Here is a 6881-nt window from a genome sequence, read left to right as displayed (position 1 = left end):
GAATTTTCATCCTCACATGGTTTTCCATGCATTTTTCAAATGTAAATTTCATAGCTTTCTTGGTCATATGACTGGTGACTTCAAACAAGGTTCAGAATGTCCACTCAGTGGGCTACACATTGCACTCCTTTAGTTTGTCCATTTTTTATCTCACATGGTTTTACATTAATTTTTCAAAATTAGAATTTTAATAGCTCCTTGGTCATGTGACCTGGTGACTTCAAACAAGGTTAGAATGTCCCATCAGTGGGCCTACACATTGCACACCCTTTGTTTGTCCATTTTTATCTCACATGGTTTTACATGACTTTTTCAAAATGTAGAATTTTAATAGCTCCTTGGTCATGTGACCTGGTGACTTTCAAACAGTTTCAGAATGTCCACTCAGTGGGCCTACACATTGCACACCCTTTAGTTTGTCATTTTCATCTCACATGGTTTTACATGAATTTTTCAAAATTTTGAATTTCAATAGTCCTTGGCATGTGACTGGTGACTTCAAACAAGGTTCAGAATGTCCACTCAGTGGGCCTACACATTATCACCTTTATGTTTGTCCATTTTTTATCTCACATGGTTTTACATGAATTTTTCAAAATGTAGATTTCGATAGCTCCTTGGTCATGTGACTGGTGACTTCAAACAGGTTCAAATGTCACTCAGTGGTCCTACACATTGCACCCGTTTAGTTTGTCCATTTTTATTCACAGTTTTGTTTACATGAATTTTTTCAATTGTAAGATTTCAATAGCTCTTGGTCATGTAACTAATGTATTCAAATCAGTTCAGAATGTCCACTCAGTGGGCCTACACATTGCACACCTTTAGTTTGTCCTATTTGTATTCACATGGTTTTACATGATTTTTTTCAAAATGTAGAATTTTAATAGCTCCTTGGTCATGTGACCTGGTGAACTTTCAACAAGGTTAGAATGTCCACTCAGTGGGCCTACACATTGCACACCCTTTAGTTTGTCCATTTTTCATCTCACATGTTTTATCATGAATTTTTTCAAATTTTTGAATTTCCAATAGATCTTGGTCCTGTGACCTGGTGACTTCAAACAAGGTTCAGAATGTCCACTCAATGGGCCTACACATTATCAACCCTTGTTCGTTTGTCCATTTTTTTTTATCTCACATGGTTTTACATGAATTTTTAAAAATGTAGAATTTCGATAGCTCCTGGTCATGTGACCTGGTGACTTCAAACAAGGTTCAGAATGTCACTCAGTGGGCCTACACATTGCACACCCTTTAGTTTGTCCATTTTTATCTCACATGGTTTTACATGAATTTTTCAAACATGTTAGAATTTTAATAGCTCCTTGGTCCATGGTGACCTGGTGACTTCAAACAGAGGTTCAGAATGTCCACTCAGTGGGCCTAACATTGCACACCCTTTAGTTTTGTCATTTTATCTCACATGGTTTACATGAATTTCTCTAAATGTAGAATTTCATATCTCTTGGTCATGTGACTGGTGACTTCAAACAAGGTTCAGAAGTTCCACTCAATGGCCTACACATTGCACACCTTTAGTTTGTTCCATTTTCATCTCACATGGTTTTACATGAATTTTTCAAAATTTTGAAAAATTCATGTAAAACCATGTGAGATGAAAATGGACAAACTAAAGGTGGTGCAATGTGTAGGCCACTGAGTGTACATTCTGAACCTTGTTTGAAGTCACCAGGTCACATGACCAAGGAGCTATTAATTCTACATTTTGAAAAATTCATGTAAAACATGTGATACTGGACAACTAAAGGTGTGCAATGTGTAGGCCACTGAGTGGACATTTCTGAACTTTTTGAAGTCATAGGTTACATGACCAAGGAGCTATTGAAATCTTACATTTGAAAATTCATGTAAACAACGTGTGAGTAAAAATGGACAAACTAAAGGGTGTGCAATGTGTAGGACCACTGAGTGGACATTCTGAACCTTGTTTGAAGTCACCAGGTCAATGACCAAGAGCTATCGAAATTCTAATTTTGAAAAATTCATGTAAACCATGTGGATAAAAAATGGACAAACTAAAGGGTGAGTAATGTGTAGGCCCACTGAGTGGACATTCTGAACCTTGTTTTGAAGTCACAGGTCACATGACCAAGGATCTATTGAATTCAAATTTTGAAAATTATGTAAAACCATGTGAGATGAAATGGACAAACTAAAGGGTGTGCAATGTGTAGGCCACTGAGTGGACATTCTGAACCTTGTTTGAAGTCACCAGGTCACATGACCAAGGAGCTATTAAAATTCTACATTTTGAAAAAGTCATGTAAAACCATGTGAGATAAAAATGGCAACTAAAGGGTGTGCAATGTGTAGGCCACTGAGTGGACATTCTGAACCTTGTTTGAAGTCACCAGGTCATGACCAAGGGCTATTAAAATTCTACATTTTGAAAAATTATGTAAAACCATGTGAGATAAAAATTGGACAAACTAAAGATGTGCAATGTGTAGGCCCACTGAGTGGACATTCTGAACCTTGTTTGAAGTCACCAGGTCATATGACCAAGAAGCTATTGAAATTTTACATTTTGAAAAAATGCATGTAAACCATGTGAGATGAAAATTGACAAACTAAAGGGTGTGCAATGTGTGTCTATGCCATTTTTAGCTACAACTTATGAAAGTGTTAGGGAAATGGTAAATAGCTATTGAAATTTCAAATCAAATCAAATGTATTTATATAGCCTTCTTACATCAGCTGATATATCAAGTGCTCACGAAACCAGCCTAAACCCCAAAGAGCATTCAATGCAGGTGTAGAAGCACGGTGGCTAGGAAAAACTTCTAGAAAGTCAAAACATAGGAAGAAACTAGAGAGGATCCAGGCTATGAGGGTGGCCAGTCCTCTTCTGGCTGTGCAGGGTGGAGATTATAACAAAACATGGCCAAGATGTTTTAAATTTGAAAATTTTGATTTGTCACTATGTTGACGGTCCCTAACTGCTGTTGGTGACGTAAGGAAAACTACAGGCGAATATCCGTCGAATATCTAACTTGAAACTGTCTTTACATCGGTCCCAAATCATAGTCTTGTCAATGCCGTTACCCAACGCAAAAGTGACAAAACATGCACAGATATTTGCGCGCCAGTCTTGATTATCCGTGGCGGGAATATTAGTTATTGTTCACGCTCGTGTAGTAGGCATATTCGAATGTAAAGCTACAACCGTTAGTGATGAAACTGTCAACATCAGTTCAAATCAAGTTGTAGACATGAGAGTTAACGAAATGAAAGGGTTGCTTCTCTATGACCAACAATGTATCAGCTGAACAGTTCAAACAGCAGACAGAATGAGGTATATCAGTTGCTTCTTTGTGTATGTTTTATGTGTGCACAATGTATGCCGAGGTGATCTACACTAACATTTGGGCTTTACATTTGAATTGCACTCCTGAAAAATCAACAAGATTGCAAAGAAGCATGGTTTCCATAACCTGGGAAAGGTAAAAAAATGTTAGTTCACAGTTTATGTCATATAATGATTTGTATTTTTATGTATAGATCTTTTGACAAATTATGACTAGCTAATTTCTTCTGGCATATTTATATTTGTAGATATTTCCAGATGGAACTATTACATATGGAGCAAAGACAGGTGGCAAAACAATCATTGCAGGCACAATATTTGCATAATCTTCGACTCATGGACCCTAAGGTGAATAGCCAATAGGTCAATACTATTAAAAATTGGCTGGAATAACCAGTCCAGCATTTCTCTTATTGTAATGAGTGTGATGATGTACTTTCTGTTTCTTAGGTGCTTTGGTTTGCACAGCAATCTGGAAGGAGTAGAAAGAGAAGACACTCTTTCACAGTACCAACTGATCCATTTTTCAATCAGCAGTGGTACTGGTATGTCAACATTAAGCTTCCATTTTTGTTTGAAGTAATTTCCATAATAGAAGCTCTTTACTTTTTATTCAGCCTGTTTTAGTTTTTTCTGCCTTGAGTGAAAACAAATGGTTATCCCCTTTTAAAACAGAAAAAAATATTATTCAAACTGCTTTTCCAGAGTGAGGCTTTGATCAGAATGTGGTGGCTGCATGGGCTCGAGGCTACACAGGAAAAGGGGTGGTGGTGTCCATCTTAGACGATGGCTTAGAGACAAGCCACCCAGACATTGCTGAAAATTATGTGAGTTGTTATTATACATTTTTTATTTAACCTTTTTTTTAACAGGGAAACATTGAGACCTAGGTCTCTTTTACAAATGTGCCTTGTATAATACAATAAATATACAGATTATACCTATATATATATTAAAATACAAAAACACATTAATGGGAACACCAAATCACCCAGAAAAGTTACATTCCTCCACAAAAATGTCCCCAATCAATACTTTAAATTACCGAATGGCACTAGAACATCAATATGAATGTATTTAGAATTTTGTTCCAGCATATAGTGCTGGAACAAAAATGGAAAAAACAATATTATTTAAAAAATAAAATAACAGTGGCAAAGGATCCTTATAAAGACCTAATGTATTGTACCTGTAGGATCCACGGCTAGCTATGACATGAAGATAATGACCCAACCCAGACACTCAATACTCTCTGACCAGACCGAAGAGGTAATTGCTGTGATGTTAAGATTTTATGCAAGATATTACATCATGTATCATGTATGAAGTGCACTATGTGACAACATTCTGTATGGATGAACCCTTTTGTCTTCTGTTCTATAGCATGGACACGGTGTGGCTGGGGTGGTGGCAGCGGTGGCAAATAATGGGGTGTGTGGGTTGGAGTGGCATATCAGGCCAAGATCGGAGGCAAGTATTACCATACATTCACTCATTCGGTCTCTTTTAATAGCATATAGAACTGTTACTGCAATTATCCTGCTTTAATTTGCATCTGTTTACTTGTTCTGTTTTGTCCAGGAGTTCGAATGTTGGATGGACAAGTGACTGACTGATGAAGCCATGTCTTAAATTTGAATCAGCACACATTGACATCTACAGCTCCAGCTGGGGACCTGAAATTGGGGACGAATTTGGAGGGGCCAAACACTTGGCCAAGAGCCTTTATAGAGGCATTACCAATGTATGATCAACTTGTACTGGTTATCCTATATTACCTGTTTCATCAGTAGTGTCCATTTTGTTAGATAAGATAAACAATGTAATCGTCATGGCAACTAAAGCGGTAAGATCATAACAATGAGTTTAAAAACATATTCAATACCTTACAGGGCGAGGTGGCTTTGTGGTTCCATTTACGTCTGGGCTTCAGGCAATGGGGGCGCCAGCTTTGACAACTGCAACTGCGATGGCTACCCAAAGCATTTACACGTTGTCTGTTGGTAGTACCACTGAGAGGGGAACACTGCCTTTCTACAGTGAACCCTGCTCTGCCATTCTAACAACAACCTACAGTGGTGGCAGCTTTCATCACCGCAGTATTGTACGTCTCTTTGTCCCAACTCATCCCACGCATGTTTTTTAACATTCATATATTTCTTTAAAAGATGGCATTTAGAGTGACAAAGCATTCTGTTAAATCTTTGACTAGTTTAGCTTTAGTTTAATTGTGCTTAACAAAGTAGTCACATGATGCAAAGGTTTGTCTTAAGATGTGTGGAACTCTGAAAAAGATCAATATTTATCTCACATTTACCACCTACAGCAACAGTAAGCAAAGCCTCAACAAAATACTGGTGTTGTTTCCCTTCCAGGTCACACCGACTGCATCAATCCTGCACCTCAGACCATACTGGGACCTCTGCCTCTGCCTCTGGCTGCTGGAATCATTGCACTGGCTCTGGAGGCAAAGTAACCAGTCTCTGGTCTCTGTGCACTGTAACTCAATAACCTATTTGTTGTAGGTTTGAGGCTTTGAGTCATCGAGAAAGATGATAATATCCCAACTTCTCCACAGCCCGACACTCAACTGGCGTGATGTGCAACACCTGTGGTACGAGCATCTAGACCGGTAGATCTTCGAACGCATGATTGGCGGACCAATGGTGTTGGAAGACCTGGTGAGACATAAAGCACTACCTTCTAGTGTTAGGTAGTTGACCATTACCAACTGGGATGTGATTTGCTAAACTGTAGGGCCAGAAATTGAGTTGAAATGAATGAACTGGGTGCTTTTAGACAGGCAGCCAATTCTGATATTTTTTTTGACCAATCAGATTGGTCAAAAGACCAGTTAGTGAAAAAAATTATAAATTGGGCTGCCTGTGTAAACACAGCTATAGCATCATACACCTGATTTGCTTTATTGTAGTCAGCCATTACTATGGATATGGGCTACTGGATGCAGGGAGACTGGTGGAGTTGGCAGTAAATGGAAAGCAGTCAAACCTAAAAGGAAATGCACCATTGACCTCATTACCAGAGCCATGTAAGGAAACACCTTGTCCTTCATCTCACTTATGGATAGTTAGTAGGAAAACAGCACTTAGTGTGTTCTATAGCTGTTTACAGTAAACATAAACATGATCTTCAGATTTTATTGAGCATAAACAGAAGTGGAGGCTGGTGGGAAGAGCTATAGGACGGGCTCATTGTAATGGCTGGGATGCAATGCTTGAAACGGAGTCAAACATGTGGTTTCATTTGTGTGGTGTGTGATACCATTCCATTAGCTCCTCCACTAGCCACACTGATAAAGTAATTCCACTAATTCATAATGCAAACTTGGCCAGTTAGATTTGTTATACTGATGCTCTGTCTGTCTGATAGTGAACTCCGCAGGAAACTGACATTGAGGTGGAATGTGACAGCTTGTCACGGCACAGGAACTGGATTCGGTCTCTGGAGCACATCCAGGCCCGTCTAACACTGACCTATAGCAGACGTGGATCTCTCCATCACCCTCATTAGCCAAAGCAGACCATCTCCA

This window comes from Salvelinus sp. IW2-2015, linkage group LG26 (genome assembly GCF_002910315.2).
Source record: "Salvelinus sp. IW2-2015 linkage group LG26, ASM291031v2, whole genome shotgun sequence".
NCBI lineage: Eukaryota > Metazoa > Chordata > Actinopteri > Salmoniformes > Salmonidae > Salvelinus > Salvelinus sp. IW2-2015.
This window is presented reverse-complemented; position numbering follows the sequence as displayed.